Here is a 23,539-nt window from a genome sequence, read left to right on the forward strand (position 1 = left end):
ATTCTCAAAGTGACTGGCAATTGCTAAATGAATGTCCAACTTAACTGATACTTCACTATATCAATGAAAGGGGAAGGAATGAAGAGTAGCTTAAATAACCACCATAACCCACTCACTACATTTCTTCCAGTTAAGACTGCAGAACTGTGGAAAGACCACAGATTCCTTTCATTTCCCACATCTAGGGCCACGGGAACCCCCGATGGACTTTGCCTACCGTTGTCCTCACTACTGGGTAACTTCAGTACTTCAGGTAACATGAATGAAATCCATCATGCCTTCAGTTCAACCCTGAGCTTAGACCTCACTTCTAGGAACAGGGTTTTGAGACTGATTTTCCTGTGATGTGGTGCCTTCCTATATATAAAATGAGGGTCTTAGCCTCCTTCTCTGCATACATCAATTCTTTACTTCCTGGCTTAGCAACTGACTCTTCCCCCTAGTTCATCTAAAATTGGAGCCGTGACTTATTTTCCCAGAGCTTTAAAGGTCTGAAATTCCAGTTTTGCCTCCTGTTCCTCACGATGGATACTGACTACTTTCTGTTTTGTCACATATGATCTCCTCTTGGACTTTCTATTACTAGTCACAGTCCATCTGCAAAGAAATCCAAATATTACTATGCTCTGAGAAAGTTTTCTACCTGACTAGACCACCACATATCATAGGTCCCACTTTTCCATCTGCTTATTTTGATCTTCCTTCCGTCATCTTTGGGTACATAGAACATATGTTCCGTATATATTTTTTAGTTTTCTATTTTTCCATATAAAGTACTAGGCATGTATTTTGTTCAGAACTATTTGATACTTTGATTTGTATAATTTTGCCTGATGGTAGGAAAATGATAATAACTATCCCAATCTCCCACTCAAATCCTAAGTGGGTCAAATTGAATTACCTAGTCTACTTAATATAGGACTGAAACGCCATTTTGCAAGCCAAGCACAAAATACATACTGAGAGTGAATTCACTTAGTTTATTCAATGAACAATTACAAAAAATCAAATGTTAATTTTCTCATCTGTATTATTGGAAAAATTAGTCCCTACCACACAGTGTTATTTGAAAGTTACATGAGATAAAACTGTACCAAAACACTACCTGGTAAATATTGAATGTTCAATAAAGGTCACCTCTATTAATTACTGTGATTCAAATGTGGATAACAAGTCTTGCACAGCACTGGACACATTGTAGATATTCAATGAAAAATTTTAGTCAACCATTTTAAAAACAAAATTAACTTCAGTTTCTACTTTTTATTGAATATTTAAATCATTATTTTAAAAGTCCTAATAAAAGAAAAGTAGTTCTGACTCATTTTTTTTTATATTGGAACTGTGTATATGCCACGAGATATATAAGGAAAATTTCAAGTCAAAGAGTTTAAATAGAAACAGTATTTGCATATTTATTATATATATTATGTATAATGTTTTCTCTAGATTTAAAAGAAGGTTTATTTTTTTGTCATTTAATGCCAGTATTCTAACATCAACCTATAAAGCATTATTATGATAAATGGTAATAAATTCCACCGTGGTTTATAGTGCACAAAGTGAAGTAATAGCAAATCTTTGACATTCTATTTTGTACACCACAAATTTAATGTTCCTTTTACTTTATTTTCAATTTTATAGGAATATGGCTTTTTATAATTCTTCACTTAGATAGTTTAAATAAATTATAATAAAAGAATATTTGATTTTGCCCTGTAAAATGTTTTTCAATGGTTAAGAGTAGTGAAATCCTATATCAAGGCTTTCTATTTATATGGAATATAAAAACTCAGTAAAGTAGCTAATGCATTTGTATTTTATATATCATTATAAAATTGGGAATACATGCAAGACGTTTTAAATTTTCTCCTCAAAGGATTTGGTCAGACCTTAAAGTTTTGATTTTTAAGGCATTTTTTTTTTTCTCCTTTAGCTTAGGTAGTCTAGAACTTGAAATAGATCTATAATAATCATGACAGAATCTGGAAGACATTTTTTACGAACATGCCAAAAGTCAATGGAATGTAACATGGATAAAATATTATAACTTTAGCTAAGTGGTTAGGTGTTTAAGTGCCCTTTGGCTGTTGATGCCTTTCTTTTGATATATGACATTAGAATGTTAATGCTTATTCTGTACTGATGGAAACATCAGTACAGTTAACATGTTTTGAAATCTATCATCTAATGTCATTACTTTGCCTAACACCTCAACTAAACTGTATTAGCAGTTCCTTCATTTGCTTTAAATTTTATTATCTTTCACCAATTAAAACTCTTGAATAGCCACAAATTATATGGTATTAGTTAAAGAGTTGTGGGTAAAAAATTCAGGAAATATATTTATTATATGTTATGAAAGTTAAATTCAGAGTATCAGAGTAAATTCAAAGCACCAGACCATGAGGAAATAAGGAAATGCAAATACTCTGCTCCACTCTGCCTTTTGAATATGTGAAACATTCTCAGGCTGCCCCGGGAGGCAATGGGGAGGTAAAGAAAGGGATACGATGTAACACTAGGAACCCCATTTCTTGTATAACTCTGAAACACCTAATCTTTGGTCTTTTATTTAATTTTCGTTTGAGATTTTAAAGTCCCATCACAGTCCTCTCCTCTTACATCTCTTTTTAACTTTTTGATTTTTCTACCTTCTCTCTGTGTATACGTGTGTTCATACATATGTATAATCTATCATCTATCTATCTATCTATCTATCTATCTATCTATCTATCTATATCTTTCTATCTGGGCTGTGTACGTAAAACACATTGAAATGGAATATGAAACAACCAGACTACACATAATTATAAGAAGAGTTCTATGTTTCTGAAGGGAAAATAAAATCCTTATTTTAACTTTTCCCTCCTCACTAAAACAATCAATTCTAAGAAATTGTTTAAGTTTCTATTTAACTTTGCTCACCTCAGAAATGCTTTTTCTCTTCTGTTCCATCCTTTCCCTCCTTCTCCTTCAACTTCAGTCTTAGTGTTCTATCAATATGGCTGAGCTCTTCCAGACAGGGCCTTCAGACAGCCTTATAGCTTAAGAATATCATGAAGGCTAAGAATAACTAGACTCTTGCCTTTCATTATCCTTCATTTCTAAAGTTCTGAACAATACTGTGAACCCAGCAGTGGATCATTTTAGATCTCTTCATTGGACCACTGTGTAGCATACACAGCATAACACTCAATTCTTAGTTTAGGAAATATTTCTCAATCCTCTGGTTCTTACCTCCAGCTCTGGTAATGTGCCAAGAGCATGACTGTAATCATATAGCAGATTTTCTCTCACTTGACTTTCATGATCTTTCAAATACAGACAGACTGATCTTTTGAATGATGTTGTAAATGATGAGACTGATCTATTCTTTTTCTTTTGTCTACATTTTATAGTGGTTTTCAACAATATGCCTTTTCTTCATCCCTAAGTTAATGAAAATTGGCTTGGTGAGTTTTGAATGATTATACTTTTTGAAGTATAATCATTCAAAAACCATGGATGATATTACTGTAGAGAATATACAAAAAGTGTTTTCATCTAAGTTAGGTAAAATGAGGGCCCACTGTATTTTGCCTATAGTTTCATATTTTTTCTTACTTTTTGTTAAAACTATTAATTGCCCATTTTTTCAATTTGTCTGCAAATTTGGCATGATTACTTTCAAAAGCCTGGCATCTTAGAAGTAAAAAATTGATCAACTTATTAATATATGGAGAACATGCAATTAGTACTTTTGAAAGTTATTTAAGAATAGGTAGGGCCTATTGCATTCTGACAATGTTTTGTATCTTAATTACTAACTATTCAAAATATTAATTTTCTAATTCTTTTAAACTTGTCTAAAACTTGGATAATGACCCCCCAAAAAGGAAAGCTGTCACCTAAAAAGTAATAACATAATTAACAATATTTTAGAATAAGCAATGAATGTTAAGCTACACTCGGCTGAAACAATGCATTAAAAATCATATATTAATATAGTCTACATTTGTTCTACATTTCAGATTTCAGACATTTCTTTGCGGTGTGATTTGGAATGCATTTCTGAGGAATTTTAATTTTAAAAATAATTACAATTTCATTTTGCTCAGAAGGGCCATATTTAAATTAAATTTGACACTTACTAAAATTGCTTCACATTTTTTACCTTTAAAAGAACAATTTCAATTTGGTGTGAAGTTTCCTGCTTCTATCGCCTTTAGATGTAGAGCAGTATCTTAAGCCAAAGATTGTTTCTGTGGTATAGGATCACAATTTTTAATGGCATTCTTGATGTACATATTACTTCCAGGTAGCATCTAAAATGTATTGCGTTAGAGAAACAATAGCATTGTGAAAGGAATTACAATATTATATGGTTAATATCTGGTGGACATTTTTATGAATTTCTGTAATGAAATAGAAAACCTTACATGGGCTTCTCTTTTTGATTTGCTAAGAGCTAAAGCTACAGTAACACTATTCCAAGAAACTTAGTTTCATTTAAATAAAAATGTATATGAGAAAACAGAATGTGACTTCCTTTTTGGTCAGTGTAATAGAATAGAAACCCTCTCCTGAAAACAGCTAAAACCCTGGATAAAATACTTTTAAAGCATAAACTGAAGGAAAAGAAAGGAATACTCAAAAGCCTGCACCTAATTGCTAAGGGCAATTGTACATGTTCCTGAACTTTTTTTAAGCCTCCCAAGTTTGCTGACATTGAGCTTGTGTTTTCCAAAACCACCATGTTAGGACATAGGGGAAAAGAGACAAATCCTAGGTAAAGAATCATATACGAGAACTTCTTCCATGAGGATTAGAGTATAAAAGGTTATATAACCTCTTTGTAAAGAAAAACGAGAACTACATATACCCCACCCTACTCCCTACCTACTACGAAGGTAATAAGGAGGATTATATTATCAAATATTTCTGTTGCTTGGAAAGACAATAAAATATCCATGGAGAATTTGTGACCGTGAGCAAATCTTCACCTACTATTTCAGTCAGAATTGGCAGAAAATCTTTAAGCCAATAATTTAGTTTAAATCACTCCCAGTCTGATAATTTTCCCAGACGCTAGGCAGAAGAAGAAGCAATTCTTTGAAAGAATTCATCCTCAATCCAGAAATATTTGTGTAGAGAAAGTTCTATGTTTAAGAATATTTTTAAAGGGATTAAAATATCATTAAAGTGTGAGAGACCATAAAATATGAAAAAATATAGATATTAAAATTTTAAAAATAAAAACTAGTATTTAGTATTAACAATCAAAATCCATGATTAGCAGAAGATTAGACAAAGCTGAAGAGATAATTTAGTGAGCTGAAATAAAGCTGGGAAGGAATTCTCCAGATAGAAACATACAGAGATGAAGTAGGGTGGGTAATGTATTAGATTTCTATTATTGACTAAAACAAATTTAGTGGCATAAACTGAAGCCCATTTTAAAGCTCAGAGTTCTGTAAGTCAGAAGTCTAGTGTTGCATATCAGGGTGCTTTGCTCAGGGTCTTGCTAGGCTGAAATCAAAGTGTTGGCTGGCTGCTTTCTCATCTGAAGCTCAGGTTCCTCTTTCAAGCTCATTAGGATGCTGGTAAATTCAGTTCCTTATGGTTGTAGGATTGAAGTCCCCATTTTCTTGCTGGCTTTTGGCCTTGGGTTTTTCTCGGGTGCTAGAGGTCACCTGCATACCTTGTTATGTGGCCCCCATCTTCTTTAAAGACAGCAGCAAAGAATCTCTCTTGAATTCTATCCCTCTCAAGCTTCCTATCTCTTCCTCAGGTACAGTACAGTTCCTTTCAAAGGCTTATCTGATTAAATCAGATGCACCCAGGACAATCACTCTTTCATAAAGTTAATTGTGTCAAATAGCATAACCTAACCATGGAGTGACTATTTTATGGGATTATATAAAATGTATATAATTCCTTGACGGCAAAGAGCTTGGTGGGGTGTATCATGGAGTCATAGGTTTCTGCCTACCAGAGGTAATAGGAAAGAGAAATTAACATACATGGAGAATAGAGTTAAGGTTTTAAATATCTAATCAGATCCCTGTAACTAGAGAGATGGAATGATGGAGAGTCAACATTTAAGGAGGTATTTTGATAATTTCAAGGAATTAATCAAAGACTTCAATGTTCTGATACAAGAAGCCAAATAACACCCAAGCAGAATAATCATACCACATATATAAACATCTGTAGGTAAAACATAGTATTTTACAAAATCCCAAAGGAAAAGATAATACCTTAAGATTTTAAACCACCAATGAGAAGAGATTTATTGGATAAAAAAAGTGTATGAATGGAAATTATTAATTTCTCAACAACAATGGAACATAGAAATGGGGGAAAATCTTACAAATGATAAAATATAATATCCATTATCTAGCATTGATTACATTGTAAAATTCAATTTCCAGATGAAGGAAAAAATTATTTCAGGAAAACAAACCAAAAAGAGGTTGCCACCATCAGGCCTTCAATAAAGGAAATACTAAAGGCTAAAATTTCAAAAGAAGGAAAAGAATCTCAGTTGGAAGATATGAGGTAAAAGATGCCGAGGAAACAATGAGCATGGAAAGGGGTAAGCATGGAGGCATACATAGATAATATTTTCTATATAAAACAACTTTACAAGTTTTATAAGATTAAAAAGCAGGAAAGAACTAAAATTCTTGAGAAAAATAGAATGTGGTTTGAAGTGGGATGATCATAGTTTCATGTGTTCTAATGTTCTTATAGTGATGTGATGAAGGATAAAATTGATTAATTTTAAACATTGATGAGTGAAGGATGCAGGTTAAATTTTTTAGGATAACCAAGAAATTGATAGAAATAGAGTGCCTAACATCTAAACTAGAAGAGGGAAAAGTAAAATGAGAATAATTATTTAATCAAACACAAAGAAACTAGGGGACAATAGAGAAAAGAAACAGAAAAGGGGGGCAAATATAAAAAGTACACCAGACTTTTCAAGTAAATGCAAATAAATGTGTATTAGTATCGATCCAGAGATCCAGAAAAACAAATATTTTAGCCTGGAATTAAAAAGAACAAAAAAACCAATGCTGTATGGTGCTTATAAGAAATATATCTATGAAAGTAAACTAAGTTTTAGAGTAAAATAATTATACATACACATACATAGAAATACACATAGAAACATGCATGCATACACACATAGATACATATATTCAATAATTACCAGGTAACACTAACCATAAAAGAGATGGGGTGGCTATATTATTTGTAGACAAATTTCAGACTTTAAATCAGGAAATAAAAATAAAGAGGGCCTCTGTACTGCTAAAAGCTTCAATTCACCAATGAAATGAGTCTCTTAAGGTCTCTTAAGCTTGACTGGTGGTTCCTTGGCAGTACAGCTCCCAAAAACTTAGTAAATTTATCTCTCTGATTCTTGTCAGATTCACGTGCAGTAACCATATCCATGATTCTTTTCATAAAATAACTCTTGAATCTGCTATATATATTTCTCTTCTTCCTCAGGTCTCCTGTCTCTGTATTTAAGATTGTACCTATCAGGCTTTAGGAAGGGTTGACTTTTAGTCCTCTCTGCCCCCGAAGTCATTTTGTCCAGTGGGAAAGCTTCTACTGGGTACCACCTTGATCCATTCAGATATTTTAACAAGGAGTGTGGTTCTTTTTACACATGAGGAAGTAAAAAGTTTAAGTAATTTGCCTAGGTCATAATGATAAGTGATAGATTGAGACAGTAGTTCCAGAGCCTGTACCATTAAACACTGTGCTCCATGGCTTCCTTAATATTGATGTGATCATTTGCTTTTCCTAGAGCAGGACAGATCTGAGCTATGTGGATGTCTTTACACTAGGTACAGTTAAGCACCACAATCTATCAAGGAGATTACTCAAAAGCTTTTCCTTGAGCTCATTATATTGTAAATTATTTCAGTTATGCTTCTGCTGGAAGGTAACTGTCATTTTTCATCTTATTTTTTTTTCAAATCCAAGGAATAAAATTTAGTTAAAAAAAAGGTTAACTCTGTACAAGCTAGGGTTTAAAAATGCTTAGTCAAGACACGAAAATGATCTTCTTTCACTGGATTGCCATAAAGATCAAAGAAAGTGCAAGTTGATTAAGAAAAAGCAGTTTTGTTTCTGATCTGTTCACAAGGTGATAAAAGATGTGTTCAAGTGTTAAACTATATTTGAGGACACCATAACCCCTACATGCAAACTTTTGGATGTGAACATTTAAGACTATACTTCTGCTTTCCCACTTGTCTGCAAAAGCATCTGCCATCACAGAAGAAATATTTTGTTACTAACAAAAATTACACTATCATGCAAGCAGCTTGTTTCTGATGTTCAGCACTGGCCTTCCCTTAGATGGACAATTCCAGGTGCTTGTCATCTAATCCTCCAAAATAATAAGTCAATTATACTTCATTTTGTTCTTCTACTCAGCACTATGCATTAGTCTTATTTTCTAGCTTTGTTCTCTTCTAGGTTATAATTAGGAAATGTATTATTAATTTATCCATACCTAATGGGTAATAATGGCTAAATATGTTCAAGTGTTCTATTTTAACAGGGATATTCTAATTTTATAGGGTTTCTAATACCACAATCCAAGGCAGGGAGATTAAAGCAGTAAGAGTTTCAGTCAGTCTTCAAGATAATAGGACAAATAATTTCAGAAAATTAGACTGTTATCCAAATCATCCAATACATGGAGACTTCAATTCAAAATATTCAGTCATTATTAGGTTTAATTAGGTAGTTCTAGAACTCCATCAGCTTAAATATATTTGATAGAATAAACTAATGTAGCCTTTAAACAAATAAAGGATATCATATGTGCCAGTTTGAATGTATTATGTCCCCCAAAATGCCATTATCTTTGTTGCAATCTTGTGTGGGCAGAGGTATTGGTGTTGATTAGATTGTAATTCTTTGATTGGTTCCATGGAGATGCGACCGACCCAACTGTAGGTGACAACTCTGATTAGATAATTTCCATGGAGGTGTGGCCCTGCCCATTCAGCTTGGGCCTTGATTATTTTGCTCGAACACTATATAAGCTCAGACAGAGGAGCAAGCTTGCTACAGTCAAGAGGGACACTTTGAAGAATGCACAGGAGTTGAGAGAGGAGCTGCAGCTTACAGAGACATTTTGGAGATGGCCTTTGAAAGCAGACTTTTCCTCTGGAGAAGCTAAGAGAGGACAAATGCCCCAAGAGCAACTAAGAGTGACATTTTTGAGGAGCTACAGCCTAGAGTGGAATGTCCTGGGAGACAGCCATTTTGAAACCAGAACTCTGGAGCAGACACCAGCCACATGCCTTCACAGCTAACAGAGGTTTTCTGGATACCATTGGCCATTCTTCAGTGAAGGTACCCTATGGTTGATGCCTTACCTTGGACACTTTATGGCCTTAAGACTGTAACTTTGTAACCAAACAAACCCCCTTTATAAAAGCCAATCCATTTTTGGTATTTTGCTTAATGGCAGCATTAGCAAACCAGAACACCATACATGTATAAAAGGTTGAAATAAATTCATCATTAATTTGTGACTCACTTTCTATTTTCTTTAAACTTTAATGAGGATATTCAATTTCATTGAATGACTAACTTTTGCTTTCTACTCTTTTCAAGAGTACCTGTGCAATATATGTATCATGAAATAAAGCAGATATTTAGAATTTAAAAAAAACAAGCTTTGGGGGGCTGTGTGGGTGTGGGTGTGATTGAGATATTGTGAGAATTTGGGTTAACAGGAAAATATCCTGAAGATGTTATTATTGAAATTTGATTTATCAAAATAAGGAAGAGAGTGTGTCTGCTGGCAAGATGGAAGTCACAATCTTATACAACCTGATAAAGAAGTGAGACCTCATCAACTGTACTGGTTTGTATATATTATGTCCTCCCAGAAAAAGCCATGTTCTTCGATCCAGTCTTGTGGGGGTGGACATATTAGTGTTGATTAGGTTGAACCTATTGGTTCAGTGTTTTCTTGGAGATGAGGCTCAATCAACTGTGTGAAAGACCTTCCACTGGATTGCTTCTATGGGGGTGTTGCCCCACCCATTCAGGGTGGGTCTTTATTGGATCACTGAAGTACTTTTAAAAGAGACACATAGGCCCACACAGAAAAGCTAAGAGTGACATTTTGGAGAGCAACTGAGAGGAACTGCAGCTAACAGAGGACAAAACACCCCAAGAGCAACATTTTGGAGAACGCCATTTTGAAACGCAACCTGGGAGCAAGCAGATGCCAGCCACATGCGTTCCAAGCTAACAGAGGTTTGCAGGACACCATTGGCCATCCTTCAGTGAAGGTACCCTATTTTTGATGTCTTACCTTGGACACTTTATGGCCTTAAGACTGTAACTTTGTAACCAAATAACCCCCCTTTATAAAAGCCAAATCATTTCTAGTGTTTTGCCAAAAAGGCAGCATTAGCAAACTGGAACATCAACTTTGCTGTATTCTATTCATTAGAAGTGAGTTACTAGGCTCAGTCCACACTCAAGGTGAGGAGATTACACAAGGGGATAAATACCAGGAGGTGGGGATCAAAGGAGGCCATCTTAAAGTCTGCTTACCATACCTGACTCACAGAGTATTTAAGGTAAATTAGTTATATACATATATATGCAGGTATTAACAGACACATATACACATACACATACAAATTTATTAAAGGCAATCAATGTTTTATATTTTTACACATAAAGCTTTTTATTAGAAACTGCTTTTTTTTACTCTCTCCTCCATCTCTCTTCTCACTCTCCCATGAGACCCACAAAGTTTTGGGAGGGGACTGTGTCCTGAAATGGAGCAGAGTGGCTATCAATCCATGAAGTACATATCACAAGCTAGTAATCCACTGAGATTGTTGGAGTTCTTTGTTACTACAGCATAAACTTGCCTATGCTGTCTGATACAGGTTAGTAACTCCTTTAAAAAAAACATTTTTATTGATGTATAAGATAGAGAGATAGATAAATAGATAGCTATAGAGTTGTCAGCATTGCCATCTTTCAGTCATTATGTTCCTTCCTCAAAATTAATCACTTATCTGAATTCTATCACTATAGATTATTTTCACCTCTTTTTCTTTTTTGTGTGAGTGAAATCGTATAGTAAGGATTTGTATTTATAGTTTCTTTTATTCAATATTTTTTCTATTGTGGTTTTCTGTCCAGCAGTAACCACGGTGATGCAATAAATTACTTGAGACAAAAGTCAAGAGAGGCAAGAGTGAGAACAACTCAAGGGAGAGTGTCCTACCCAGCAATTCTCATCTCGGTTTTTATTGAGATTTTCAGGGTAGGGAGACGTGCTGGCACTCAAGGCTGTTTAGGGAGACAAGAGGGGAGGCAGGACGTTTTGACTTTTATGACAAAAGATAGACAGGCAAGTAGATAACAGATAAGCCTGGCCGTGAGAGTGGAATAGACTACGTGCAAGAACATAGCAGAGCAGAGCAAGACATTTTAGTTTACAATATTTTATCAACAAAATTCCCACATTCTATGAGATCAATGTACATTTTGTGTATAGCATCAATGTAATCTTTTTCATTGTTGTGGAGTATTTTACTCGATGAATATATCATGATTTATTAATCTATTATATTGTGTCTCAATTAAAGAATAAATGTTATAATGAAACATCTTACATCATAAGCTTTTTTGTTAACAAATCAATAATTTTCAATTTTATTTTGTTACCAAGTAACTCTTTACAAAACTACCAAAGTATAACAACAACCAAAGGTTCTCTAGTACTGAATATGGAAAGTAGCATCTATTTTTAAATTGTTTTATCTTTTAAATGCAGTTTCATTGAGATACATTTATACATCATAGAAACTATCTGACGTATACAATCACTGGATCACAGTATCATTGCATAGTTGGGCAGACATTCCTGTGATCAAATTTAGGACATTTCCACTATTCCAGAAAAGAAATAAAAATAAAAAAGAAAACCCTAGTCCTCCCATACTCCTCCCCCTATTATTGACTCATACTATTGGTGTGGTACATTTGTTACTGTTGATGGAAGAGTATGGAAGAGTATTAAAATATTACAGTTAACTATATTCCACAGTTTGCAATAGGTACATTTTTCCCATATACCCCTCTATTATTAACTCCTTATTAGTGTCACACATTTGCTCTAATTGATAAAATAACTTTTTTATATTTGTACAGTTAATCATGGACATTTTCCTCCACAAGACTTACTGTGTATACATTCCCAGGCTTCACCTCCAACTTTCCTTCTGGGGACATGCATGACTCTAAACTTCCCCTTTCCACCACTCTCACACTCCATTCAGAACTGTTAATTATAACATGCCACTGTCACTTCTGTCCATGTCTAAACATTTAAGTTCAACTTAAACATTCTGCACATATTAAGCAACAACTCACCATTATTTAGCCTCATTCTATATCCTGGTAAACTATATTCTATATTTTATGTCTATGAGCTTACATATTCTAATTATATCAGTGAGATCATATAATATTTGTCCTTTTGTGTCTGACTTACTTCACTTAACATAATATCCTCAATGTTCATCCATGTTGTTGCGTGCTTCAGGACTTCATTCTTCCTATTGTTGAATAATATTTGATTGTATTGATTTACCGCATTTTGTTTATCCACTCATCTGTTGATGGACACTTGGATTGTTTCCATCTTTTGGCAATTGTGAATAATGCCACTATGAACATCAGTTTGCAAATGTCTGTTCACCTCCCTGCTTTCAGATCTTCTGGGTATACCCTGAGTAACGGGATTGCTGGGTTGAAAGGCAACTCTATACTTCTTAAGGAACCGCCACACCATTATCCACAGCAGCTGTACCATTTTACATTCCAACCAGCAGTGAATAAGTGTTCCAATTTCTCCACATCCTCTCCAAACTTGTAGTTTCCTGTTTGTTTAATAGCGGCCATTTTAGTAGGTCAGAGCTGATCTCTCATTGTGGTTTCGATTTGCATTTCCCTAATAGCTAGTGAAGCTGAGCATCTTTTTATGTGCTTTTTAGCCATCTGTATTTCCTCTTTGGAAAATGTCTACTCATGTCTTTTGCCCATTTTTTTAATTGGGTTGTCTTTTAATTGTTGAGTTGTAGGATTTCTTTATATATACTGGATATCAAACTATTATTAGATATGTGGTTTCCAAATATTTTATCCCATTGAGTCAGTTACATTTTCATCTTTTTGACAAAGTATTTTGAAGCACTGAAGTATTTGATTTTGAGGAGTTTCCATTTATCTATTTTTTTTTTCTTCTCTTGCTTGTGCTTTGGGTATAAAGTCTAAGAGAATACCACCTATCACTAGATCTTGAAGCTATTTCCCTACTCTTCTTTTTTTTTTTTAGGAGTTTTATGGTACTGGTTCTTAAATTTAGGTCTTTGTTCCATTTTTAGTTAACTTTTGAACAGGGTGTGATATAGGGGTCCTCCTTCATTCTTCAGGTTATGGGTTTCCAGTTCTCACAGTGCCATTTATTGAAGAGACTGTTCTGTCCAAGTTGAGTGGACTTGGGAGCTTTATCAAAAATCAACAGACCATGGATGTGAGGATCTATTTCTGAACTCTAAATTCAATTCCATTCATCCATATGTCTATATTTATGCCAGTAGCATGCTCTTTTGACCACTGTGGCTTTATAATATGCTTAAAAGTCAGGAAGCATGATACCTCCTACTTCATTCTTCTTTTTCAAGATGTTTTTGGCTATTTGAGAGTCCTTACTTCCAAATAAAATTGATAACTAGCTTTTCCAGTTCTGCAATGTAGTCTGTTGGAATTTTGATTAGTATTGCAGTGAAACTGTAGATCATTTTGGGTAGAATTGTCATCTTAATGATATTTAGCCTTCCAATCCATTAACATGGAATGTCTTTCCATTTATTCAGGTATTCTTTGATTTCTTTTAGCAATGTTTTGTACTTTTCTGTGTACAAGTCCTTTACAACCTTGGTTAGGTTTATTCCTAGATATTTATTCTTTCAGGTGCTATTGTAAACAGAATTCTTTTTCTAGATTACTTCCTTGGATAGCTCATTACTAGTGCATAGAAACACTACTGATTTTTGTGCATTGATCTTGTATCCTGCCACTTTGCTGAAAGTGATTACTAGTTTAAGTAGCCTTGCTCTCTTTTTCTGGATTTTCTAAAAATAGGATCATGCCATTTGCAAATAGTGAAAATTTCATTTCTTCCTTTCCAAATTCAATGCCTTTTATTTCTTTTTCTTGCCTTATTGCTCTAGCTAGAACTTCTAGCACAAAGTTGAATAGCAGTGGTGGCAGTGGGCATCCTTGTCTTGTTCCTAATCTTAGAGTGAAAGCTTTCAGTCTCTCACCACTGAATACAATGTGAGCTGTGGGTTTTTAAGATGCATCCTTTATCATGATGAGGGAGTTTCCTTCAATTACTACATTTTAAAGTGTTTTATAATGAAAGGATGGTGAATTTTGACAAATTCCTTTTCTGCATCAATTGAGATAACCATTTGCTTTCTCCCTTTAATTTGTTAATCTGGTGTGCAGTTTTGGAGCTGTTATATTGCAGAAAATGCCATGTTCTTTTAATCCATTCTTGTGGGTGCATACCTACTGTGGGTGGGACCTTTTGAATAGGTTGTTTCTATTGAGATGTGACACAGCCCACTCAAGGTTGGTCTTAATCCTTTCCTGGAGCCCTTTATGAAAGGATAAAAAACAGAGACATTTGGAGAGAGTGGAGAGAGAGAAATGCCCTGAAGATGCTAACAGAGGACCCATAGATGCTTAGAGAGAAAGCCACTGGAATCGGAAGCTGAAAGCAAGGGAATCTATGAGCGAAGGTCTAGCAGATGCCAGCCATGTGCCTTCTCATGTGACAGAGGAATACGATACCAGCAGCTTTTCTTCAAGAAGTTATCCTCTTATTGATTCTTTAATTTGGACCTTTTCATGGCCTAAAAACTGTAAATTGTAACTTAATAAAGCTCTATTGTAAAAGCCAATCCATTTCTGGTATATTGCATTCTGGCAGCTTTAGCAAACTGAAACATAGTGTATTACATGAATTGATTTTCTTGTGTTGAACCATCCTTGCATACCTGGGATAAAACCCACTTTGTCATGGTGAATAATTCTTTTAATGTGTTGTTGTTGGATTCAATTTGCAAGCATTTTCTGGAGGATTTTTGCATGTACCTTCATTAGAGAGATTGGTCTGAAGTTTTATTTTTTGATAGTACCTTTATCCAGTTTTGGTAATAAGGTAATGTTGGCTTCATAGAATGAGTTAGGCAATTTTTTGGAAGAGTTTGAGCAGGAATAGTATTATTTTTTCTTGGAATGCTTGGTAAAACTCACCTGTGAAGTTGTCTGCTCCTGAGCTTTTCTTTCATGGTAACTTTTTGGTGACTGACTTGATCCATTTACTTATGATTGGTTTTTTGAAGGCTTCTATTTCTTCTCTAGTCAGTGTAGGTTGTTTGTGTTTTTCTAGGAAGTTGTCCATTTCATCTAAGTTTTATTCATCTAAGTTAGCTTGTTGGCATAGAATTGTTCATAGTAATCACATATGATCTTTTTTATTTCTTTGGGGTCTGTGGTAAAGTCCTCTCATTTCTGATTTTATTTATTTGCAATATCTCTCTTTTTGCCTTTGTCAGTGTAGCTAAGGGTTTGTTGATTTTACTGATCTTCTCAAAGAATCAATTTTTGGTTTTATTAATTCTCTCTAATGTTTTTTTATTCTCCATTTCATTAATTTCTTCTCTAATATTTGTTATTTCTTTCCTTATGCTTGCTTTGGGGTTAGTTTGCTGTTCTTTCTCCAGTTTCTCCACTTCAGTTAGGTCATTGATTTTAGCTCTTTCTTTCTTTTTAATATAGGCATTCAGGGTGATAAATTTCCCTTTCAGCAGTGCTTTCACTGCACCCCATAAATTTTGATATGTTGTATGCTCATTTTCATTCATCCTGAGATATTTGCTGATTTCTCTTGCAGTTTCTTCTTTGACCCACTGATTGTTTAAGAGCATGTTGTTTAACCTCCATATATTTGTGTATTTTCTGGTCCTCAATTTGTTATTGATTTCCAGCTTCATTCCATTATTATCAGAGAAAGTGCTTTGTGTAATTTCAGTCTTGTAAAAATTTACTAAGACCTTTTTCGGTAGCCCAGCATATGGTCTGTCCTGGAGAATGTTCCATGAGCACTTGAAAAGAATGCATTCCTGCTCTTGGGGGTGCAATGTACTATATATGTCTGTTAGCTCTAGTTCATTTATCTTATTATTTAGGTTCTCTGTTTATTGATTCTCTGTTTAGGTGTTCTATCTGCTGGAGAGAGTGGTGTGTTGAAATCCTCTACTATTACAATAGACTTATCTATTACTCCCTTCAGTTTTGCTAGTGTTTGCCTCACTTACTTTGGGGCACCTTGATTAAGAGTGTAGATATTTATGATTGTTATTTCTTCTTGGTGAATTGCACCCTTTTATTAATATATAGTGCCCTTCTTTATCTCTTATAACATTTTTGCATTTAAAGTCTATTTCATCTGATATTTGTATAGCTACCCTGGCTTTCTTTTGGTTACTACTTGCATGGAATATTTTTTTCTATCCTTTCACTTTCAACCTATTTGTATCTTTGGGTCTAAGATGAGTCTCTTGTAAACAGCATTTAGGTGGATCATATTCTTTAATTCATTCTACCAATCTGCATCTTTTGATTGGGGAGTTTAATCCATTAACATTCAAAGTTTTTACTGTAAAGGCAGTTCTTGATTCAACCATCTTATCCTTTGCTTTATAGTCATCAGATCTATTTTTTCTCTCTTTTTATCCTTTAATTTACCTTTATTAATATTCTTCAATTCTGTACTCTCCTCCAGCCTCTCTTCTCTGTCTTATTTTCATCTAGTGGGACTTCCTTTAGCAGTTCTCATAGAGCTTGTCTCTTATTAATGAACTCTCTCAGCTTATGTTTATCTGTGAATATTTTAAACTCATCCTCATTTCTCAAGTACAGCTCTGCTGGATAGGGAATTTTGGGCTGGCAATTTTTCTCTTTCATTATCTTAAATATATCATACCACTGCCTTCTTGTCTTCATGGTGCCTGAAAAGGAATAAGCACTTAGTCTTATTTGACTTCCTTTGTGTGTTTGAATAACTTTTCACTTGCTGCTATCATAATTTTCTCCTCTTTGGCATTTGAGAGTATGATTAGTATGCATCTTAGAGTGGGTCTATTTGGATTTATCCTGTTTGGAATATGCTGGGCTGCTTGGATTTGCATATTTATGTCTTTTGTAAGGGTTGGGAAATTTTCAACCATTATTTCTTTGAATATTTTTCCTGGTCCTTTTCCCTTCTTTTCCCCTTCTGAGACACCTGTCATGCATATATTTGTGCACTTTGTGTTGTTAATTATTTCCCTGAGACTCTTCTCAAATTTTTCCATTTTTTCTCCATTTGTTCTTCTGTCTGTTCAAATTCAGTTGATCTGTCTTCTAGCTCACTGATTTTCTTCTGCCTCTTTAAATATGATGTTGTATGTCTCTAGTATATTTCAATTTCATCTACAGTGTCTTTTATTTCCATAACGCCTATAATTTTTTATGTATTCTTTCAAATTCTTCTTTATGCTCTTCTAATGTCTTCTTAATATCCTTTATCTCTTTGTACTCATTTCCTTCATTTCTTTGAATTGATTCATGATGTTTGTTTGCACATTTTTGATTAGTTGTTCCAGACTCTGTATCTCCTCTGATTTTTTGATATGTTCCTTTGAGTGGACCATTTCTTCTTGAGTTTTAGTATGCCTTGTGAGTTTTTGCTAATATCTGGTCATTTAATTATCTTGATGGGTCTATTCTGAATGTTGATTTCTGTCTCCTGTTTAAAATTTAATTGTTTCCTGGGCTTGTATTAGGGCACTACTTTGACAGTTGGGTCATCCATATTTCTCAGTCAAAACAGGACTGGATACCCATGCAGGGGATGTAAACCAGCTCCAGTGGGCCTGGGATAGGGTCTGGAGAGGCTCTGAAAAGCCCTGCAGTTCCCCTGCACTTTATGTTCTGCCCAGCAGATGATGGTCTTCAGTGATTTAAATGTCCCCAGAAGCTGTTTACCTCCTGGAGCCTGGCAGTTTCTCTCTGGAAGGGGCTGAAACTCTGGGGTTCCTGTGCACTCATTTCATTGGCCAAAATCTGGTTTAATGTGGGCTGTGTTCTCCACAGTACATTTAGCAGAGGATTCCCTCAGCTGTACCAGTCTGCAACAATCCCCCAGGCAAGAATTGGGCTACTCACTGTTGTTTTCCTCAAGGTGGGGATTGGGCACCAGGACCCACAGCTGGGATTACAGTCTCTGTCCACATTTTCTCAGATTCTTTGCCTGTCACTGACCTGGGATTTGAGATGTCCTCTCCTATCCCTTTGGTTCCCAAATAGTTGATTTGGGCAGTTTCTGCCTGGCTATTTGCTGCTTTGGGGAAAGATTCTGCCATTTGGGAAAGATTCTCCTTAATGCTCCACTTTGGAAACTCTTCCTTATTGTCTTTTTATATGCCACCCTCCCCAGCAGCTTTAGTCCTGCCATGGGTCCTTGTGGGCTTGGGGGTCTGTGTCTGGGTATGTGGGTATTTGTCTCACTGCTGTGAGAGACTTTATAGTTTGTGTCCCCAGTGGGAGTTGGGAGGGATCCCAGCTGCTGCCTCTGTGCACTTCCTGAGCTGTGTGAGACTGAGTAGGGGGGAGGGGAGAGGACTAGGAGGGAAGTTTCCTAGCTAATATTTTTCTCTTTCTTCAATTCAGCATTTGTGGGATCCTTCTCCTCTCTTTACCTTCCTCCAGAGTTCTGAACAAGTGAGAAGTGTCCCTTTTTTTCTGAATCTCTGGGGAGAAGTTTCCACTAACTGTCTTATGTCACCATGTTGATGATGTCACCCATCATAAGCTTTCATATTTCAATTTCCTTTACTAAACCCTTTCCCCACTTCACTGCTCCTTCTCATGGCTCTTTCCTGTCTTCTAGTGCCCTGGCCTTACCTCAAAGAGGGAGATTCTTATACACTTATTCTCACATGGTGTCCCTGATTTAATGCTACCATCTTTACAGGTATGGCATTTCATTATCTCATTCTCTAAAGTGAAAATGGAATCTTTGGAATAATCTCTGATATTTCAACACAAGACACTTTCTAATTTAGTGATGGAGGGATCTATCTGACAAAACATGCCAAACAGGTAATACTCACTCATTCCATCCACATAAAGATAGGTTTAGACATTTAAGATTTTAGCATGCAGTAGTTACAGTTAAGAAACAATTTTTTTCACAGAATACTAAACAAATTGTGATTTGAAGTAACAATGTAATTTCAAGTCCTTATCAAAAACTTTCTTGAGAAATATGTCTATTCCCTAATACTATTGAGATGGTATTGAGATATGAAAGCAATGAAGCACAAGTACATACATTATGTTGGAAAGGAAATGTGCTTGCATCGTGGAGGGCATTGAGGGAAAAAAACAAATTACCTACAAATTTCCAGAGGGTTATTTGAAACATGTTCTAAAAAATTTTAGCCCTTTAATTAAATCCCTCCAAAGCTTATTAGCATTTAAAGATATTACTCACAGGAACTTCAAAATTATTTTTCTAAAAACCATGCATATTTTCCAAGTTCTCCCATTTAGGATTTGTAATTCTGAGTAAGACTAATTGCACCAACTTTCAGCATTTCTCATTCATGTTTGTGGGGCTATATCCACTTTAATTGTAAAACTCAGATGAATGTGTGCTTATTTAAAAAAAAAAAAAACTTGAGTATTCATTTGTGGGTGTGGTAACTTTCATATTTACACACTTGGAATTCCCCAAGTGTTGAAATCTTTGCTGTGTTTTTAGTTTTGGGTAAGTATCAAATCTTCTGAATAATCTTAAAAAACATGATGTGCTAAGGAGGGGAAGGAGGCACTCCCTTAAAGTTCTATGCCATGAGGAAACTTCAGCACTTTCACAATCAAGCTCATTTCAAGTAAACAAAAACTGGAATTGATTCATCCATCATAAATTCCTGCTGGGCTCTGCTGTGTTTTCCTGACTAATTTTTTTTACTAACCACAGCTTCACAGCCTATGACCTTAAAACAGCAGGCATTCTTTATAAAAACATGGGCTTACTGTTAGGGTTGTACCTTTCTTCATTCATGAACTCCCTAGTGACTTGTTAACTGTCCAAATGTAAACATCTTCAAATGCCTTATGGAAAATGTATTTTTAAGATTTTTTTTCAGAATCATGTAAGAAACCTCTATATTATAAAACCAAAGACTAAAGTAACAATAAAGAGTAAGTTGTTACTATAAGAACTGACTTCACAAATTTAATTTTTCTTCAAAGAAAGGGTAGTTCTAGTAGAGACACTGAAGTATTATCTTATCATTTCCTCACCCTTGAGTAGAGTGGCAAACCAACCCAGCTATCTCAGATTTTTAAGTGATTTACCCAACACTAACAGGGACTTTTGAAGTTGCTCCTAGAACCTGGCTCTTGTTCTACTCCATGTCTGTTTATTGGCTCCAGATCTTTTTGTCAGGGACACTTGTCTACCATTCTCTATCAGCTCCATTTTCTGTTAGCTCTACCAGGTATGAATGTTGCTTGAGTTTGTTCTTATATGAAATTATGATTGTTTCAGATGAAATATACTTATATAGATAACAATGAGGTTCCTAAAATAACCAGGGATATTTCCCACTGAGCTTCTCTGACTAAATATTTATTCCAAAAACAAAGCCTTCTCAAAGGCTGAGAATACCCTCAGGTGTTTGATTTTGCAAGTGGGTAACAGAATAGAACTTCAGTACTCATTTAATAAGTAATGAATATGAAAGTCTGAAGTATCTATACAGAGAGACAAATCAAGCAAGTGGCTTAAGTTCATTTGCTTCCTTGTCCCTTCTCTTTATCATTGATGGATAATATATATAATTACTGTTTTCAGCATTAGTATTCTTAGGGTTTGCCTGGCTCAAACTCCTTGGTGGGAGAAATGCACACCTATCCAGGGTCTCATTTTGCATCCAGGCTATTTTGTGGAATTTCTCCTTTTCCCAAACACAGTTAATTGAAGCATGGTTGAATAGGGATATCCAATCCCTTGACTTACTGGAGACAATCTTTCTGCTTTGACTGGGTGTTTGGCATAGGGATGACAATTTTTGGCATAGGGATGACAATTTCATGGCTAGTTGTGCCAGAGCTAAGACAAAGGTCACATAAGTCTAGCTAAGCATCATTCATCATATGAATGAAGAATCAGAGAAACATATTTGGATAAAGGGAAAGGGAGAGGGAGAAGAATTATGTGTAGAAAAAGAAGTCAGAATCCACAAATCTCAAAAAAGAGGAACAAACAAACAATATGAAAGGCTGGTTGCTAACAGACCCAGTCCTTCTGAGGATATAACTGCACTTCCTACCTTTGAATTCAGTGTGATAATCTTAACTTATTATGAATTTCCTTTTATTTAAGTTCAATCAAGCCAATTTATATTAAAGGAATGAAAAGAAATTTGGCACCTACTATATCTGGATGAGCTTCCATATTCTTAACACAGAATTATGTTTACTACAAACAAATCTGAGTTAGTTCTTGAGATAAAATTTGTCATTCTCACTATAACAGGAAACCACTAAGTTATATAAAAGGAAAATTACATAACTCCTTGCCCCACTTTTTATTTTTGTAAGTTTTGATTCTGTTCAACTATTATCTATTTGAAAAATTATCTCCCATTAGGAGTCTGAAATTTAAAATGCAACTACTTTCCTTTTGATGTTTATTTTTTCCCTCAGCATTTTCTTTTGGCATAGATGTTTTTTAATTAAGTGAATCACCCTTAGTGTTCCAACAGTCTCAACATATTGAATACTCTATTAAGCAGCAAAAAAGGCATATGAAAACATAGGCAGGCTTTCTAGGCTGCAACATGGAGGTGACTAGTAGAATTGATGATCTGTTGAGGTGCTGCGCTGAGGCCAGTCTGATATTGAGATAGCCTGGGCTGTGAGAGTAATGCAGCATGTTGAAGTCTAATACAAGCTGATTTTGTCAGTTGACCCACAATTTCTTAAACAGTCCACAACTCATGACCAAATCTACTCTGAATTCCAGGAAAATTTTTAGAAACTCAGGGTAGATGTTTTGAAGCCAGATGAGCTCAAGTCAGAATCTGCTAAAGAGAAGTAGAGGCCATTCTGCTTGAAGTTTGATGGGATTCTAGAATTCTTCAACTATGGTACTTTGCTGCAACTAGATAGCTCTCAGGGCCACACTGAAGAAAACAACATTTTTGCCCCCAGAGCACAATTTCTTGCCACTGAAATTGCTCAAAACCGGGAATGCTATAACAAAGCAATTTACACCAGTGTTCAGAACACCAAGAAGGAGAGAAAAGAGCAGAAAACAGAGGAACTAAAAGAGCTGACATAAAAGGAGAAAAAGAGAAAGCCAACAGAAGAGGAGGAAAAAGGAAGCTAACAAAGAAACCAACAAAGATGGTGAAACAACTGTGTTGGGTAGACGGGGACAGCACTCTAGAAGCTGTGATTCACCTGAGCCTACAAGAGCCGCAGACCCCTTGGGTTAAATGTATTTCTTCGTGCAATTGAAGAATGTGCAGAAGGACATCCTTCTAGCCTAATGATTAGGAGCTGTTCTGGTCATTCCCTTGTATGAACTGCCTTAAAGACTATTACTGGGGTTTCAGTTGATTGTTTCTTGGTATCTTGTTTCTTGGTTTTCATCACTGGTTAAGTAAAAAGTTTTATAAATACATTTCTTTTCAGTTCATACGATTATCTATGTCCGTTCTTGACAACAAAAGGTATTTAAAATTATTTGATACTTTTAGCCATGTATTATATAAAATGATTTATACCTGTTTTTTAATTCTTGTCTCTCTTTACTATAATGAAGTTCCCTTATACCTCATGTATCTGTTAGTTTCCTCCAGAGAAAAAGAACCAAAAGGATGTGTGTGTGTATGTGTGTGTGTGTGTGTGTGTGTGTGTGTATTAATAAGAGATTTATTTTAAGGAATTGGCTCATGTGATTGTGGAGGTTGTTAAGGCCAAATTCTGTAGGTTAGACTGGAGGCTGGAAATTCCAGGAAGAGTGATGCTGAAGTCTTGATTATGAAATCTGTATGGGAGGACACCTGGCTAGAGCTCAGAGAGGAATAAGGGTGTAGTTTTTTGTTTGTTTGTTTAAAGGGTGAAAATATTTTATTTTGTCATTACCAGTAACTAGTACATTACCAAGTACACAGTAGGTGTTCAATAAATATTTTTAAAATAAATAAATAAATAAACCATTCTAATTCCCTGTTTTGTTCCTGTGTAGCTTGGAGTATTCCAAAAATGTCTAGCCATGAATTAATCTTCTCATTAATAACTATTTTCCCACTGTGTTCCTATTGCTTATGTGTCTCTATTTCAGCAT

At 35.1% G+C, this 23,539-nt stretch overlaps 1 pseudogene; it reads left to right on the forward strand.

Moving 5' to 3' along the window:
* The first annotated feature begins 202 nt into the window (after positions 1 to 202).
* Positions 203 to 22,707, forward strand: LOC119535389 (annotated as a pseudogene).
* The last annotated feature ends 832 nt before the right edge of the window (positions 22,708 to 23,539 follow it).

This window comes from Choloepus didactylus, chromosome 5, assembly GCF_015220235.1.
Source record: "Choloepus didactylus isolate mChoDid1 chromosome 5, mChoDid1.pri, whole genome shotgun sequence".
Lineage (NCBI taxonomy): Eukaryota > Metazoa > Chordata > Mammalia > Pilosa > Megalonychidae > Choloepus > Choloepus didactylus.